This window comes from Artibeus jamaicensis, unplaced genomic scaffold, assembly GCF_021234435.1.
Source record: "Artibeus jamaicensis isolate MK-2021 breed Jamaican fruit bat unplaced genomic scaffold, CSHL_Jam_final contig_519, whole genome shotgun sequence".
Lineage (NCBI taxonomy): Eukaryota > Metazoa > Chordata > Mammalia > Chiroptera > Phyllostomidae > Artibeus > Artibeus jamaicensis.
Window position 1 is genome coordinate 40,227,900 of NW_026521871.1, and position 17,833 is coordinate 40,245,732.

The 17,833-nt window shown below is 36.8% G+C and overlaps 1 non-coding gene across 1 annotated transcript; it reads right to left on the reverse strand.

Moving 5' to 3' along the window:
* Positions 1-16,477: 16,477 nt before the first annotated feature.
* On the reverse strand, positions 16,478-16,582 carry LOC119043502 (small nucleolar RNA U13). The gene has a single exon (XR_005081424.2). It is a non-coding gene; the product is annotated as a small nucleolar RNA U13 (small nucleolar RNA).
* Positions 16,583-17,833: the final 1,251 nt, after the last annotated feature.

Genomic DNA, 17,833 nt, shown 5'->3' on the forward strand with positions numbered 1-17,833 from the left:
TTTCTGCCTCTACCCCACCCACTGCCAAAAAAAGTATGGGATGACCTGTCTGATTTTGAAGTTGAAACCAGTAAACTGATTTGTGTTTTCCTTCAAGAATTTCAAATTATCTATAGAAGACCTCATTTGACATCCATTACATTTACATGTAATCTAAGTAGTGATTTCTAAAGAAAAAACATTCTCCACCTTGCTCTTACTGCCACCCAACAATGGAATACAAAGGGAGGAGCTTATAAGTGTGGACTAGGAAGGACGCCAAGGAGCTGTCATTGATGTGTAGTGGTGTCGGCTGCTCTACTGGAAATCACACGTCATGGTGGATGGTTCCTACCCACCATTCTTGGGAACCTCTCCTGGAATCACATATTTAGAACCAATATTGGAAGGGACTTGGTGTTCCCTTTGCTACAAGAAATATTCAGATAAAATATCCCAAGGACATCCAAGTATTGGTATACGGAAGTTAAATTCTATTATCAAAAGTTTTACCTCCTATGTTAAAAAACAATACAATCAGGTTTTAATCTCTGGTCCAACCAAGTGGCCAAATTTCAAGCAACCAATATACTAAAGTCTCGGGCCATCACACTAGCATCTAAATACAGATAATTAATAAACAGGATGATTGAAATTTATACTAGCAGGCTATTCATTGGGCAGATGAAACTCTAAGGATGGAGGATGTATTAATAATGATGATAGGCAGTTCCAAAAATTTAAAATAATCCACTGCTGATTAATAAATAAATAGCTCAGGCTCATATACCTATTCTCATCCTAAAACAAGGATTTAGTAACTGACGAGCTTTTCCTCAAAAAGTATTGACATATTGCAAACTCACTTTTAGGCCCAACTAGAATGTAAATTCTTTACTAATGAAGTTTCAAGGAACTCTGGCAACCTTGGGAATTTTTAAAATATTTATCACCCCTTTGACAAGTAATGATAGAACAAAATGCAATGGGCCCACGAAAGGAGAGACAAACACCTCCCAAGATATCTGATACCTAAAAATGATACCAAAAGCTGCAATGCGTTTACCCATGTGTTCTGATAGCCTCTGTTCATACAAACTTAGGTTGTTGGTCTGTTTTAAGAGAAGGTGAAAATGAGAGTACATGTGAAATCTTGTTAGTTGAGTATATTTTCTCATTTTTACATGATTCTTATTGAGAATATCTGCCAGTTGCTGGACTAGACCTACCTCCTGGAATGTCAATGAGGACAGCATTAAATCAATAAATCCAAGATGCTAGAAACCACATAAGTCCTCTTTATTTTTAACTTCTTCACACTGCAAGTGATTATTGGAAAGTGACTTAGGGTACTGATGTTAGTATCTATAAAAAACATCCCACAAAATTATTGGTTTAAAAAGAGATAAACAGGGAGGAATGTGGGACAATAGAATGCAGGGTGGAGCAAAAGTGGGTTTACAGTTGTGAGTACACAAAACACAGAGTTTCTTTTTGTATTGCCATTCATTAATTACTGTATTATTTTTCATATGAACCACTATAAAGCTACTTTTGCCCCACCCTGTATGATCGGTTTAGTGGGTGACTGTTTCTTTCTCACTACTGTTTACCAAGCATGGAGCTCATGCAGAGTACTGGGTGGATGCTCCATTGCCATTTGTTAACAGATAAATTAGTAAGTGAATAAACAAAATAATTATGGAATCAACCAGCACATTTGCAACCATAAAATGTAGGCAATGAGGCTTATACAACTCATATTACTGAAGTAGGGGTGGAGCACGGAGAAGGTCATAGTCATGAAATATACATGTAAGCTCTAAAGGAAAAGTAAGCATAATTTTTTTAATGAGAATGAATAAATGCAGATTATTTTTTCTCAATGAAACATAAAGAGAAATAGATACTAAATGGGGAAGAAAATATAGTGTAGACATGAGCAATAGAGAGGAACATGTACAAATAGAATTATTTTAAAATTTTAAACACTAAGGTGATGATATTTCATCCAAGAATAATAAATGGGAAATCATAACAGTCAATGATCAATAAATACAATAGCTTATCAGATACAGTGGCAGTAATTTTAAGTAAGTGTCAGGCTGGCCTAAACCAATGTCTATGTTCCAGGAAATAACATCCAGTAAACCATACCAAAAGTAAAATCACTATCTACTAACCCATTAATCATTGGAATAATTAGCCAGCTGATGGATGTTAATCAAACATAAAACAAAGTACTATGAAGCTAGCAAATTTTTGTTAGCAAATCCCACTGAAGATTTTTTTTAAGATTTTTAATTTATTTATCTTTAGAGGAGAAGGAAAGGAGAGAGGGAGAGAAATATCAATGTATGGTTGCCTCTCGTGCATCCCCTGCTGGGAACTGGCCTGGAACCCAGGCATGTGCCCTGACTGGGAATGGAACTGCAATCCTCTGGTTCGCAGGCCCACGCTCAACCCATTGAGCCACACCAGCCAGGGCCCACTGAGAATCTTTATAATGAGACCAGAATGCCTTCAAATTGCATTTTAAAAGTGTTAGGGTCTTCCTCTTCCAAAGGGAAGAGTAAAATCACAAGTTACCATTGCTTCCATCCTAACGCAAGCAAGCTAGATAAGCTATAAAGTCAGTGCTTGCAAATATGTCTGAGACCTGAGGATATAAAGAAGTATAAATGAACTAATTTCTGGAACATGACAACTTATTCTTAGCAGTGAAGCAATTCATAATCATGCTCATGCCTTGTGAAGCAGTGAAAGAAGGCAGAATCTCCCCTAAACATGGATAAAAAGAACAAGAAAAAAATGTAACAAGGTTTTAAAGTTGTGTGTTGAATGACATGATAAATTGGAATCCTAAGCAGCCTCGGCTACAGAGTAATCTGCATTCACCCAACAAACATTTGCCTGAGCCTTCACTGACTGCGTTGGGCACGGTAAAGGCCTCATCAAATGCACTGTATTTTGCCTTCCAGGACCAGACAGACCTTTCTAAGAGCAGAAAGGCAGTGGTGGCAAACGGAGAACAAAGACATCCAGAGAGCCATCCAGGGAGCCAACAACAAAGAAGTAAACTGAAGTTCAGAGTGAGGTGAGTGGTTTAGAAAGTTGGCAGCAGGGCAACAAAACATAAAGAGATTTCTAGGATCTCAGAAGATGCTCAGATCCTAAGTCCTGCGAAAGAGAAAGTCCATTTCAAAATATTCTAAGCCAATGGTGAACATAATTTAATAAAAGTTACAACAAAGCTGAGACCTACTTCAATGACAGATTAATTATATGTGTTCCCAATATTAGCAATCTCACAGGAAAATGTGCAAGGTCTTCTTGGAGGCATGGGTATTATTAATTATTTTACACACAAGGACAAGCACAAAATCAGAGCTTATGAGGAAGAGAGAATCACATAAATGTGACCATGGGAAAGGCAAATTTCTTCTACTCTCAGTAGAAATAGCTCCAGAGGAGAAACAGATATTGGAATTATAAAAAAAAAAAATTAATACCTGGGAAGACTATATTAAAAGATCCACTATAAAAAATAAACAACAGGCATTAATAGATATGACATTTTAGCAAGTATGTGAAACTATAAAGTGAGCCAATACAAATGTCAGTAATTAAAATACAATATTGGAAATGAAAAAAAATCACTTAATGAAATAAAAAGTAGATTGGACTTAGCAGGATAAGAATCAGACACCGAATACAGGTCAGTAGTTTATATAAACTGAAATACTAACAGCAAAATACTGAGAAGAAAATATAATAGATCAAGATCTGTGAGATAATATCAAAAATTTCACATGTGAATAATTGGAGGAGCAGAAAAAGCGAAGAGAGAAAATGAAGCAAAATAAATATTCAAAGAGATAAATGAGGATTTATCAAATCTTATCAATGAAATCAACCCAGAGACCCAGGAAATAATCTCATATAAACCTTAAGCAAGATAAATTAAAAAAGAAGCTCACTAAATTATATCACAGTCAAACTGCAGAGAACCAGAGATAAAGTGAGTGTCAGGACAATAGTCAGAGACTCATGCTGATTCCAAACAGAGCACAGCAATAAGGATGATGTCTTACTTCTAATCAGAAATAATGTAGTCTAGATAGCACATTGTCTTTGAAAATACTGACAGAAAAACAATGTTAGCCCAAAATTCTATATTCAGTAATTAAAGATAGCACTTAAGATGGGAGATGAAAATATTTAAAATATAGCTGAGGGAATTTGTCAACAACCAACCTACACTATAAGAAACATGAAAATAATTTCTTTAGGCTGAAGGAAAATGATAGCAAGTGATTATTTTTGGATCTTCAAGAAGTGTTAAAGAGCACTATAAAGTGAACTTTTTATCTCATATATGTGTGTACATAAGCACAAATAAATACATATATACTATATATTCCATGCACATACATACTTATATACACATACATACATTTCCCTAAAACATCATTTACTGTTTAAAGAAAAATAGTAATAACAAATGGTCAGGTTTTCATCATATGTAGAAGTAAATACGAAACAAGAACAGAAAAGGGGGAGGTAAATGGAATTGTAATGTGAAATTCTTAAATTGCTTAACAGTAATATTATTTTAAAGTATAAAAATAATATTAGAAATACATATTGAAATTTTTACAGCAATCACTAAGTAAATGACATCGAGAAGCATGATTAAATATCAACAGAAAATGAAACAAAGGGTACTAACAAAAATAATTTTCTCATCCAAAAGAGTAATAAAAAAGCAACATGAGGAAAAATAGATAAGGCAAAAAGCAAACACCCACGTGATAGGTGTACTGCCAACCATACAATTAATTATATTAAATATTAATGGGCTGAAAACAGTTGAATGTATGTCATACCAAATAAAAAAGCAATTTCAATTTTTCTGTTTATAAGAAGTACACTTTAAATATGAAGACCCCAGAAATGTTAAAAATAAAATGGTGGGAAAAGATAGACCATGTAAACTTTAAGCATAAGCTAGGAAGGCTATATTTGTATTAGAAAAAGTAAACCTCGAGAATATGAATAATATTATAGACAAAGAGGGACATTTCATGATAAAAACATCAACTCATAGAAATACATAATTTTATATGTACACCTCATATGTACCTAATACAAGTTCAAGATCAGGGTGACAGCTGGTTTGATTACTGATGACAGCTGGTTTCCTGCCTCGCGGATGGCCACCTTCTCAGCGTGTCTTCACCTGGTGAAGAGAGGGAGGGCACATAGGCTTCTCTTCTGTCTTTTCTTATAAAGACTCCAATCCTACTGGATCAGGGACCATCCTCGTGACCTCATGTAACCTTAATAACCACCATGTCACCAAATACAGTCACACTGGAGTGTGAGGGCTTCAAAGTATGAATTCGGGGAGGGGGCACAGAAACATTCAGTTTATAACAAGTAGCAATGAATGTTTTCTTTAAAAAAGAAGACTTGATCCTTGATGACCTTTCCCCTTCTTTTCCCCGTTACCTCCAGACCCCCTCCCCTCTGGTTACTGTCAGTCGAGGAACATGTATAAAGGACCCTGTGGACAAAGACAACGTGGGGGAGGATTGAATGTGGGAGGTGAGGGTGGGCAGGGCAGGGAGAGAGTAGTGGAGGGAAATGAGGACAACTGTAATTGAACAAGAATAAAAAATGAAGGCAAATGGCTCGATTTTATGGTATGTAAATTACACTTCAATAAAGCTGTCATGAAAATAAAAAGAAAAAAGAAGACTTGGTTTCCCTGGAGAGGAATTGTTGCTTTTTTTTTGTCGTGTTTTTAATTTAAAGACAACCTTCTATGGAATATCAAATTAGGCCAAATAAATGAGGATAAAGTATAATTCTGCACCTAGAAAAGTACCACGAATGTGCTGAGAGAAATTATTTATTTTTTGAATTCTTTCCATGCAAAACAGACAATTAATTTAGCAATTGGAAAAGTTTTTGTAGCAGCCTTTAAATTATGAACATGTGAATAATTCTGAACATTTGTAACACTTAAAAATATCTCATGAAGTAATGGTCTAAAATCCTGCCTCAAAATACAGAAGCTAAACAAGCCAAGCACCAACTAAACCTAATAATAAATTTTATTTTAAGAAATATGGAAAAACTGCAGAGCCATAATGAGAAATAACCCTAACCCTAAACTAAGGTAGAATCAGTAACAAGAAGTAAAGGTAGCCCTGCACACTGAAAATGGGATTTCTCTCAGCTAAACATTTGATGTGTCTTATGTGTTCAGGGGCCACTAGAAATCAGTCTTTGCAGATAGATTGTTTGCCCTCAACCTCAAAAGCTGCAAAGCTTTTTAACTGATTTTCTTGTACACATTTTGGCCTGTATTTGTAAGGTCTGTTCCTTTTCTCCTCTCGGCTTATTTCACCTTCAGACCCTGCCTCTGTTTGTTAGAAGAGTTTCTAAGGTTTTTATTTTAAAATACATTCAGTGTCTGGACTAGCACCATGTTGGATCTTAAATATTGTTTTTCTGAAAGTAAAGACAGGATCTAGGTAAGAGAAGAGAAAGTTTATAATCAGGTTGTTTAAAATATACTTTTAAATACTGGGGAAAATCCCATGGAAAATAATTGAAAGTAGTCTTTCCTGTAAAACTTGAGTAGACTCAGTAGTATTTCTGTACAAAGATTATCTATATGTTAAAAGAAAATAAAGTAAAGAAGGCTATTATGTATTTCTATGGTCTTTAACCATCTGTAGGTCCCAAATAGATCATAATTCATGTAGCAAATTTCAGAAAATTATTAATTCATTGTGTGTAATGGGTGACATTGGTGCGCCACCAAAAAAGCCCAGCAGTTCCCACTCGGTGCAAATCTGATACCCATCCAACTGCATCCCCACTTTCCTTGAAGCTTCCCCTGGCTTTTGGAGCATCGCCTTGCTGCCTCCATGTCAGGCTGCACTTGCCAGAGACATCCCAGTTCTCCTGACCCAGCCCTCCACCAACTGGAGTCATTGTATCAATACCCGGGTATGGGGACAACTCTGAGGTGTGTTCTAGCTATCCTCCTCCTCTTCCTCACTTCCCTTCTAGTGTTCTCTGAGATCACCTCCCAGATAGGTTTTGGTTCTTTAATGTCTGTCTCAAGGTTTGCTTCTGGGACACTCCCTCCCTAAAGATATCATGAACCCATGGCTCATCACCTTACAATTGTTCAGAGTTTTAATTCTCACAAACAGAATGAACCAGCGCTTTTTGACTTCAACTATAAAACTGACACATGCAGTGGCTGAGCTAAAAAACCTTAACCAGTGAGACTATATTGCAAAAGGCCTATACTATAATGGAGCAGATTTAATACGATTTCAACCTGTTGTTCTCAAAAAGCCTTTTTATTGTGGAGCTCCAAATGTCAATATCTGTAGGCCTTTACTGAGGGACCTATTCATTTCTAGAGAAGAATTCCATCATCTCCCTCCTGGGGAATTATAAGCCTCATTCTGGCATTCTGAAATCCTGGAGGAAGGTTTGCTGAGAGACTCATAATTTAATGTAATCTTCATGTTTTGACTTTGTGTTTTTTACCTTTGACTTTATCTATGTTGTATGTCTAAAGCTTCAAGACTCTCTGTTTCTATTTTTTTCTAACAATGGACCTCCACTTTTTTCAGAGATGGGCAGAGTTGCGTACAGAAGGCAAGAATGGTAACCACCTTATACATTAACTTAATATTCCTCTTCTCAGCCCCATGCCTTATCCATATTGCACGGGTTGTCCAGTGCCTGGGACATTCCAGGGTAGAGCAAGGGACATGGATTTCTCCTTGGTATCCATTTAGCATCCTGTTAGGTTTCATCTTTCTCAGCTGTGTCAGTAATAACTCTCTCAACTGGGGCCATGTTTCTCCTGCTGTTACCCTTCTTTCTAGTTCTTTTTGTCCCTGTGGCCTTATTTTTTCTTGCCCAGTCCTTTTATGTAATTCTAGTGGGAACCCAAGATGAAATTGAGAGAAGCATTTGGACTGAGACTATCACATTTAACAGAAGCTAGAAGTTGTTTTTTGAAGAAATATGAGCTAAGAATATCAGGCATCATGAGTCCCCCAGTCCTTCCAGGTTTGCAAAGAGCATGATCTCAGAGTGCGCTGTGCTATGTGGATTCTCTGTAGAGTTTTATTTTTATAACGGGGAAGAATAAAGACCTAAGGTAAGAGTTGGATTTACTTCGCTGTGAAAATGTACAGCAGGATGCAGTGGTTGGGATGGATGGAGAGATTGGGGGATTAGGGGGCTGGGGAGCTGGGGGAATTAAGCACAAAAGAAAAAAGAGAAAAAACTCGTAGACCTGGACAATAGTGTGGTGATTGCTGGGGGGTGGGGGGTGGAAGGAGGTGAAAGTGGGTATGGGGGGATAAATGGGGATGGACAGAGACTTGACTTGAGGTGGTGAACACACAATACAGTGTACAGATGATGTGTTATGGAATTGTGCACCTGAAACCTGTATAATTTTGTTAACAAATGCCACCCCAATAAATTCAATACATTGTAAAAAAAGACATACAAGCCTTTCACATTTCTCTGGAAGTTGTGCTTTTTTGGAACAGTAAAATGTAGTTTTATTTAATCTGCATGAATTTAGAATACTTAGTGCCAAAACATTTGTTTTCTTTTGCTTTAAGGAAAAAAGAGTTTGAACATTTACTCACACAGTGAGTTTTCAGAAGGAGTGAAACAGGGTCAGTGGGCTAGATTAATAGGACCACTTTTTAGTCAATATTTTGAAAAACTCTGAGGGCCAAGAAGAGGAACCAAAACAGAGATTGATTAAAATGATCTAAGTTCATAAAAAAATTAAGATGTGCCTAGCAAAACATAAACCTAGAATATAAAAGAGAAAAAATCATTACCTTAAAAATAGGTGGTTATACAAGATCTGTCTGGAAAAATCCAGCCATTGTTAATATAGCACAAACAGTTTGGGTGACATCAATGTAGCCTGGCAGCCAAGGAGAGCCAACTGGAACGCATGTGCATGAACAATGACAACTTCACTGTACTAGTCAGTGGGGGCAGTAGACACCATTAAGTGAGCATGTGTACTGTGTGGCTATCGCATTCAAAATGACTAAGCAATAAATCTGCATCAAATTTTGTGTTAAGCTTGAACATTCCTCCCTGGAAACTATTGGGATGATTCAGAAGCCTTTCAGGGATGATGCAATGAATGCAGTGCAAATAAAAATGTGGCACAAATACTTCAAAGATGGTCAAGAATCTGTCGAAAGTGATCCATGTTCTGGAAGGCCTGCGACAATCAGAACACCTGAGAGTGTTGAACGTATATGGGTTGCAATCAGCAAAAACTGGTGACTGACAGGGGGAGAACCAGCAGCTGACCTGGGGATTCTAAAAACTACCGTGCTGTGTCTGAGATTTTGACACAGGATCCTGGCATGAAACATGTTGTGGCAAAATTTGTTTTGTGGCTTCTGCTACCAGAGCAGAAAGACATTGTGCTGCAGTTGCTAATGACTTGATTCAAACTGTTGCCAATGAACCAGATTTCCTCAAGAAGGTCATCACTGGAGATGAATCATGGGTCTATGATCTTGATGCAAAGGTCCAGTCGTCCCACACAGAAGTCACCTGGTTCTCCACACCCAAAGAAGGTACAACAAATTCTCAGCAAGATCATGACTATGTTAACTGTGTTTTTTGATTGGGAAGGTGTTGTCCCTCATAACTACACACCTCCAGGCCCAACAATTAATAAGGAGTACTACACCTCAATGTTCTTCATTGGTTGAGAGATGCAATACAATGAAAACAGCCACAGCTACGGGCAACTGGTGATCGGCAGCTTCATCACAACAACACACCCACTCGTGTATTACATCTTATGCAGAGTTTTTGGCAAAACATCAAATCACCCAGGTGATTCAGCCCCACCACAGCCCAGATTTGGCACCCTGCCACTTTTGGCTTTCTCCAAAAGTAAAATCACCTTTGAAAGGGAAGAGATTTCAGACCACTGATGAGATTCAGGAATATATAACAGGGCAGTTGCTGGTGATTCTAACAGAGGATTTTGCAGGGTGTTTGGAACAGTGGAAGAGACACTGAGAGAACTATGTGAGGTCCCAAGGTATCTACTTTGAAGGGGACAGAAGCATCATTATCCTGTGTACAATGGTTCTTTTAACTTGTATTGTCTTCAATAAATGTTTCTATTTTTTCATATTGTATGGCTAGATGCTTGGCTGGATACTTTCTGGACAGACCTTTTGTGTGTGTGTTTGTGTGTGTGTGTGTGTGTGTGTGTGTGTGTGTGTGTGTGTACGTTTAACCAATGGTAACCAAGACCCAGGTCAGAAGCAGTGCTTTAAACTATTCTCCTACTATTAAAATTAAAAATCTGCCATGTTTGTAACCAAGAATCTCAATAATAGCAAGTGACTTCATTCTAAGTTACATGTATCAAAGTTACATGTTTTAAATTTGATTCAGGTTTGCATGTCAAAAGAATAAAGAAATTGTTTCACCTGAGGGAAACATAATAAATTTATAAGAGATATAAATATTAAAGTACAGCTAATATTAAAATTTCAGTTGTACTTCCTGAGGATTACCTGAGTCACCAAGTGCAGAAATATTGAATTTTTTTTCATCACAAGCGCTGCAACTAAGATAAGAAATCATTAACTCCCAGGGGTTTAGCTGGTGCTGAGTCTTTCACTGTGGAATGGCTAAATTATGACTACATTAGCAGTGGTGAATGGTACCTTATGCCAGAGGAAAGTGGTTCAATCTTGGTATGCTGATTTTCTATTTGATTTCTAATATAGTTTGGTCATGTGAAGTATTTGTGGAGTATGGTAGGGGAAATAATACAAGGTAACTATTATAAGGCTCCAAATAGCACATTCTTCATGTTTCATCAGCAAACAACTAAAATATACAAGAATACATCAGGACTGGCAGATGCTAGCTTCTCCCTTCAATTGCTTATGCTTGAACTGTGAAATTAGAGTAGCAAAATGAAAGATGCTGCCTCACACTTTATATTAAATAGTCCTAGGATAGAGTCAATACTAATTATTTTACTACAATATTCAGTTGCAGAGTAAAATGAGGCCTTTGACATTGGTGAAAAGAAGGAGCAGGCTCATTAGGGATAGATGAAAGAAAGATAGATGATAAATAGAATGAATAAATAGATGAATATCTCTTTTGGTTTATAAATAAGTGTTCTTAATAAATCTAATTATTTAAACAGACAAGTTGTTTATGGAGATGCAAGGAAGATAAGCCTCTTTTTGTGCCCAATTTTCTTGGCACACAAAAGAGTTTTACTTAAAAATAAACTCTAAATTCTGCCTAGGATTTAATAACTTTAAATGACAATTTATTAAATAAGAACTTTGGTAAAAGTGATATGCAGCCTTAAGTTCTTTCATGAGACCATTTTTTAAGAATCAGAGTTGCCAACTATAGTTAAGAGCCATCTTGTACTTAAACATGCCAATGGAAAGAACACACGCCAAGGAGAGACCCTCACCATCACTGTGAGATATATCTGCACTGAGAAAGTCACGTGGTAATATCAGGAATCAGGTAGCAGATGCATCGGCATTGTGTAAAGTTTTAAGAGAAATGTTTCCCTATAAGAAACTTCAAAGTAGGCATAATGTGTACATGCCAAAGTCAAAGAGTAACACCTACTAAAACCCACAGCAGGCAACAAATGCAACCAGTCAAATTTAGCAAGTGTAGCAGATTCATGAGCCTAAAGAAACAGTCTTTTTAAGCCATTAGATTTTGATTGGTTGCACAGCAATAGATAATCACAGCAGCTACTAATTAGTTATCCAAGACAATCAATTAGTTTAACACGCTAGATGTTAAATAAAAGCTTGGACTCAGAGACTTACCTTTTAGAATTATTGACAATATATTTAAAGATAACCAAAGGCTCTATCTTTCTTATAAGTCATTCTTAATCACAATATTGAGAAATGCATTGAAATTCCATTTTCAAATCTAACTCTACTGTTTCCTTGACTATTAAAACCCTCACAAGCACGCTCATACACACATACACAGGATGCTAGTGTCTTGATGCTCTAAAGGTATAATTTTAAATATATTTTTCCATGAATCTAGGAATGAAAATTTAAGGATAACCAACACAAAATTGGTTTCATCACAAAAACAATCTTCGAAATAAGAAATGAAATGGAGCTAGAAATTGGACAATATAGAAATCTTTATTTAAACAGGAGATGGGAAAGAAGAAAAGGAGATGCAAACAGAAAAGATGGTAACAAAAACTAAGATACGCTTTGAAAAGTTCCTTATTTAAAAAATAAAAATTTGTAAAAGAAAAACTCAAATACTTTTTTTCAGGTGTCTGGAAAGGGTTAGAATTGTAACCCAATCACTTCACATCACTTGCAATGGTCAGTGGACTCCTGCTGGTTCCATCATAAAGCTGGAGGTATATTGATTTTTTAAGAGTATAGGTTTCCCAGTTTGGACACTATTGTTCTTTGGAGTCTTTGCTTTACATGAGAGATCACTCCATAGACCAATAACCAACTCATTTTATACAGATCACTGTACAATGGTCCATAGTAATGATCCTGAAAATGCTGGCTGTCTCGTGCTAAATTTCCCCTCATAAGAGGCAGGAAGAAATACCTGCTATAATCTTTCTCTTCATCTGAAACTCTCCACCACCCTGTGTAGGGGACTGGTTTGTTTAAGTCTGGCAAATGTGACTCAGCTCTGTACAGAAAACCTACAGAAGCAAAGCGGTGGGCAGGAGCCAGATCTACAAACCGAGTTTTCCCATGGGAATCAGGCCTAGAAAATACTTACAGACTGTAATGGCTTGCTCTTGTTAAAACTCCATCACCCTGGTCTAAAACAACAAATGTGTATTGTCTATCTTCAAGGTAATTTCCAAAGCCTGTATGAGTTCTCTCAAGCACAGAGCTAATGAGCTCATCGTCATACCCCTCTGCATGTTATTTTCATTTTCTTGATTGTACCTAAAATGTAAACAATAATATTCTATGTAATGGATAATAAATCTTTCTCTGATGTAAGACCCCAGGAAAACAATAAAAGCCTGTCTAGGCAAGGGTCGGGGCACTCCCCTCTTGAGGGAGTAGCCGAGGCACCATAGGCACTCTCCCCTTGAGAGAGTAGTCGTGCCTGTTCCCTTTTTCCACACAGGATTGTTGTTGCCTGTGCATTCATTCTCATTGTCAGCCACAACAGGCGGACTCTGCTGGCCAGGGTCCGCCACAACCCTGAAGAAGGATGGTATGGTTAATGAGCACCATTAAGATAACACTTCTTCCCTAAGAATTATATGGTGACTTATATTTTTACCAATTTTTCACTTTTGTAGATTTTTAGGGATATGTCTAAATGAAGTTTTCTTATAGTAGATATAAACTCAGAAAATTTAAAGACAGAATCATAATTTCAGGAACTGTATGGGACCTGGGGGATTATTTCAAAAATGAGTTCACTACAGCCTTAAATAACTAAGGACATACAACTAATTACCAGTAAGAGTGAAACTAGAACCCAGGTCTTATAGAATGTACCAGCACTGTTCACAACTTTTTATAAATCTATCAATATAATACTAGAGCACAGCCAGAGAGTTTGCTTTTATAATCTCATGGTTTAGCATACATCCTATGTAAACATTATGGCTCTCCATCACATTTCTATCTGGTAGGTTGCAAATATTAACTCTGAAGTCTTGTTGTCTCTGCCAGGCAGAAGAAGGAAGGGATTCCCCCCTGGAATCCCTTAGTTTTCCATTCTGGAACTAAGGAATTTCTTAGAAACTCCTATGCCATAAGCCTAAAACCAAGTTCAGAGATTTCAATAGCTTATCTGTCCATTAACTTCAACCCCCTGTAAAATTTCATAAACATTTACCATAATATCAGATCTAGTATTTCCATTAATAATTATAAAATATTGGAAGTAGAAGACATCTTAGAAATTTTCTAGTTCTTCACTGGTACGTGAAGAAACAAAGACACAGAGAGGTGACCTGCCAGAGGTATCACAGATAATTCATACCAGGTCATTGACTAGAATTCAAATCCTTTTTACTATTTCTTTGGGGTCTTTTTACTATTCCTTGGGGAGTAAAGGACAAATTTTGGGTAGCTCTTCAGTTTTTTATTCTTCTACTAAACAATTTTTGATTCGAGTGTTTATGAACCAGTCCTTCCAAGACAAAAAACACTAACAAGAATGCTTTACAATAGAAAGAAAACAAAATCATTCATTTTATTCACTCATTGCATAAGCAGCACGCACTGTTCCAGGTAGGAAGAACTTGCATTTTAATGGGGAAAGGGAGACTAAGGACAGAAAGTCTAAAGAAAATGAGCAAATAGGTTGAATAAGTTTGTATCTTGATTCAGCATAAGAGGAAAATAAAACAGAATGAAAGGGAGAGAGTTCCACCTTTAGACAAAAGAAGGTCCTTCTGAGGCATAAACTCTTACACTAGAAGCTGAATGGCTACAAGGAGCCAGCCACGTGAGGCTCTGGGGATGCCCACTCCAGATCATGGAGGCAGAGGGCCTGAATCTGGAAGGAGCATGGCAAAATAATCTAGGGGGAGAAAGGCCACTGTGGCTGGAATGTAGTGGCTGAGGGAGAGAGTGGAAGGTAATGAGGTCAGAGAGAAATAGGAGCTCTATCATGTGGATAATAAGATGTTTGAACTTTATTTTTAATGTTAAAGGATCTCTTTGAAGGTTTTACAGAGAAAAAACAGGATTTTTCATTGATTTTTCTTTTTAAATCACCATGACTGCCTGTGTGGGGAACAGATTACAGTGATGCCACTATAATTTGGTCAATATTTTGTGACGTGCAACAGAGAATAAAACAACCTAATCAGATAACACAAGGCAAAAATAGCTGAAATTCTTTGGACACTGTTTTGTCAAACCAAGTGGGGAAAGAAAGTTACAGAAAAGGACAGCTGAAATCTGGAAACCTATACATCAGGCTGATGACAAAGAAAGGACCTTGCAATCTAGTGACACCAATACAGTTTAAGAATTCAGAAATTTTGAAGATAGTCATTCAAACTCATGGTAAAAATTATGTGGTCAAGATTAGTCTATTTTGTAATAGTCAAAGTAATGAATCTTAATGAGAATATTAGTGTGCTACATTTTTAATCTATCTTATTTTCACATTCTTTTCTCTTGACTTTGATCATTTATTCTACTTCTTTATGAGCTGTCCTTGAGAGAATAGAGAGGCCTTCTAAGCAATTCTCCTCATTCTTCCTGGAGACCAAAACAACCTGTTGAAATGCCCTTTAAGGGATAGGTCTGACCCCTATAATATATGTGAAAAGATTCCACAAGAGATAAATAGGCATCATTTGTCAGTAAGGGACTATGTTAGTACATGTATTTTATTCATGTCATCTCATGGATTTTTTAAATAAGTTTTGTTTTTTCCATTTTCCAGATAAGAAAGTTGAGGCTCAGAATGTTTGGCAAACTGTCTTGGGTCACGTGGCCAGTAAATGGCAAAGTTGAAATTTTTATCCAGGAGACTAGGGACCCCAAAGACCAAGACCTTCTCCTTGAAGTGTCCAGAAAGAATTCTTTGTGCTATAGGAAAACCATAGGTACAGTTCTGGCTGGCATTCTAATAGACCGTATGGGACCTGGAGTACATACCAATTTTCAGTCATTATTAATCACCTTCTCATCACTAATGGGAATATTCCTATGTATTTTTAAAAACTTTAGTGATAATTAATTGGATACTAATGGTGATTCAGAAAATTAGGCTTAGTGTAGCATTAAAATAGCTTCAAAGTTGTCTTTTATAAAAGAGCTTTTAGAAAGGTTGGATGCCATGTAAAATTTACTCCCACTTCGATTGTAGTTCAGTGATGCAAATTGTTTTCCTTTCGGTGCTAATTTAATGCTCCCCTGAACTGGCTCCCATGATTTCAGAAGTCGGCCTCCAAACAGTCATGCTCCAGTACCGACTCCTACCATGAGAAATTCATTTTCTGCTTGACTTTGTAAGTGAAATTACACTCTGACACCGCTCCTTTCTGCTGTCATTGAAAGGTATTAATGTAACATGGCACCAGAAATTTATTTGCAAGGTTGTCTTCTATTATATCCTTTAGTCTGAAGTGCTTTTTAGATCCCTGTGACAAAGGGGTGGAGGAGGAAAACACTCACTGTGGCCAGAAAAATCATACAAATTGTTGTGTCTCCAGATTTGGAAGAAGGCAACACTTTCAGAGATGTTTTAACAATTATAAAAGAGAACTGTTCCCAGGAAAAAGAACTATATAGATGTGTATATTCTGCTATCAAATATCAAGCTTAAGTTTGTCTTTAAATAGGATGTTTATTATAAGTCAGAAATTGTTAGAGGGCATACTACCCTTCAGAAAGGGAAGTGTTTTTTTCCGCATCAGATGGGTAATGATTTACGTAACAAGATTTCAGGGAGGCATATCTCACACAAAAGCGTGAATACTTAATCATCATGCTTATGAACTAAAGTACAAAAGGATCTGGAAATTTTCTTGATATTGAACCTTGTTGTTCAGAGTATGTTTACAGAAGCAAGATGTTTAACGTCAGAATGAAGTTTCTGGGAATCTTTCCCTGTTGATCAACTTTGTACTTTCTCCATTCTCAGAGAACAAAACCAACCACAGTGAAGGAGCAGCTTGTTTAGCTGCTCTGATCTGAAGACAACTCACTCAAGTTTCTTCCAGCCTCCTGTTAGTATCCTTTGCCAACTCACCATGATTTATTCATTACACTGGGTCAGCCATTTTTCTACCCAATTTGTACTCACGGATCATCTACACATGCCCCTGAGTTATATCTCCCAGGGCCTTATTTTCACATCCAAAGTGAACAACTTACACCTTGTATTACTGTGTTAGTACAATATGGTGAGTGGTTTGTGTCCTGAGTAACCCTGCTGACAGTTGAGCATACCTTTCATGCTGATTGCTATGTTCCTAGCAAGAGCACACGATAGAAAAACAGAAGATATTTGTTGAATAATAAATGAGCAAATAATACCAGGGTAGTGTCTTTTCTTCCAAAGCTGCACAAACCATGTTAAACTTCCAGAACCAAAATTATAGAAAGAAACAGACCTTAATTTTGGTGACTTTTCTAGGTACTATTGGGTTCTGAATTAATCTATTTTTCACTACCTCTATACTTTTGATTTTGTTATTTAGTGGTTATTATTTATTTAGATTTTTCCACAAAGTGTTGTCTAGTTATTTTTAAAATGCTATCTGAACTTGAATGTGGGCTACTGTTTGGTTCTCTGTAGACTTGGTATATTTTTTAGTTTTAATTTTTACCAATGACAAGTCTTATAGACCAAATTGACTATGATAGTTCATTTTTAAAAATCTGTTTTATGCCCCGGCCAGGAAGCTCAGTTGGTCAGAGCATCATCCCAATACGCCAAGGTTGCAGGTTTGACCCCCAGGGTCAGGGCACATACAAGAATCAACTAATGAATGTATAAATAAGTAGAACAACAAATCAATGTCTCTCTCTTCCTCCCTTTCTCTAAAATCAAATAAATAAAAAATAAAAGTAAGTGAAAAAATAATCTGTTTTTTCTGGGATCTTTCAGAGGTCCTTGTTTTCCAAGTAGCTCTAACATAGCTTCTTCCGATTCTCTTGCCTTCGTTCCCAAGGCTGAGTTAAATATTTCTCCCTTGGCTTTCATAACATCCCTTATCACTGCACTATTATTCCTTTCTATTAGAACAGACTATCAGTCCCTC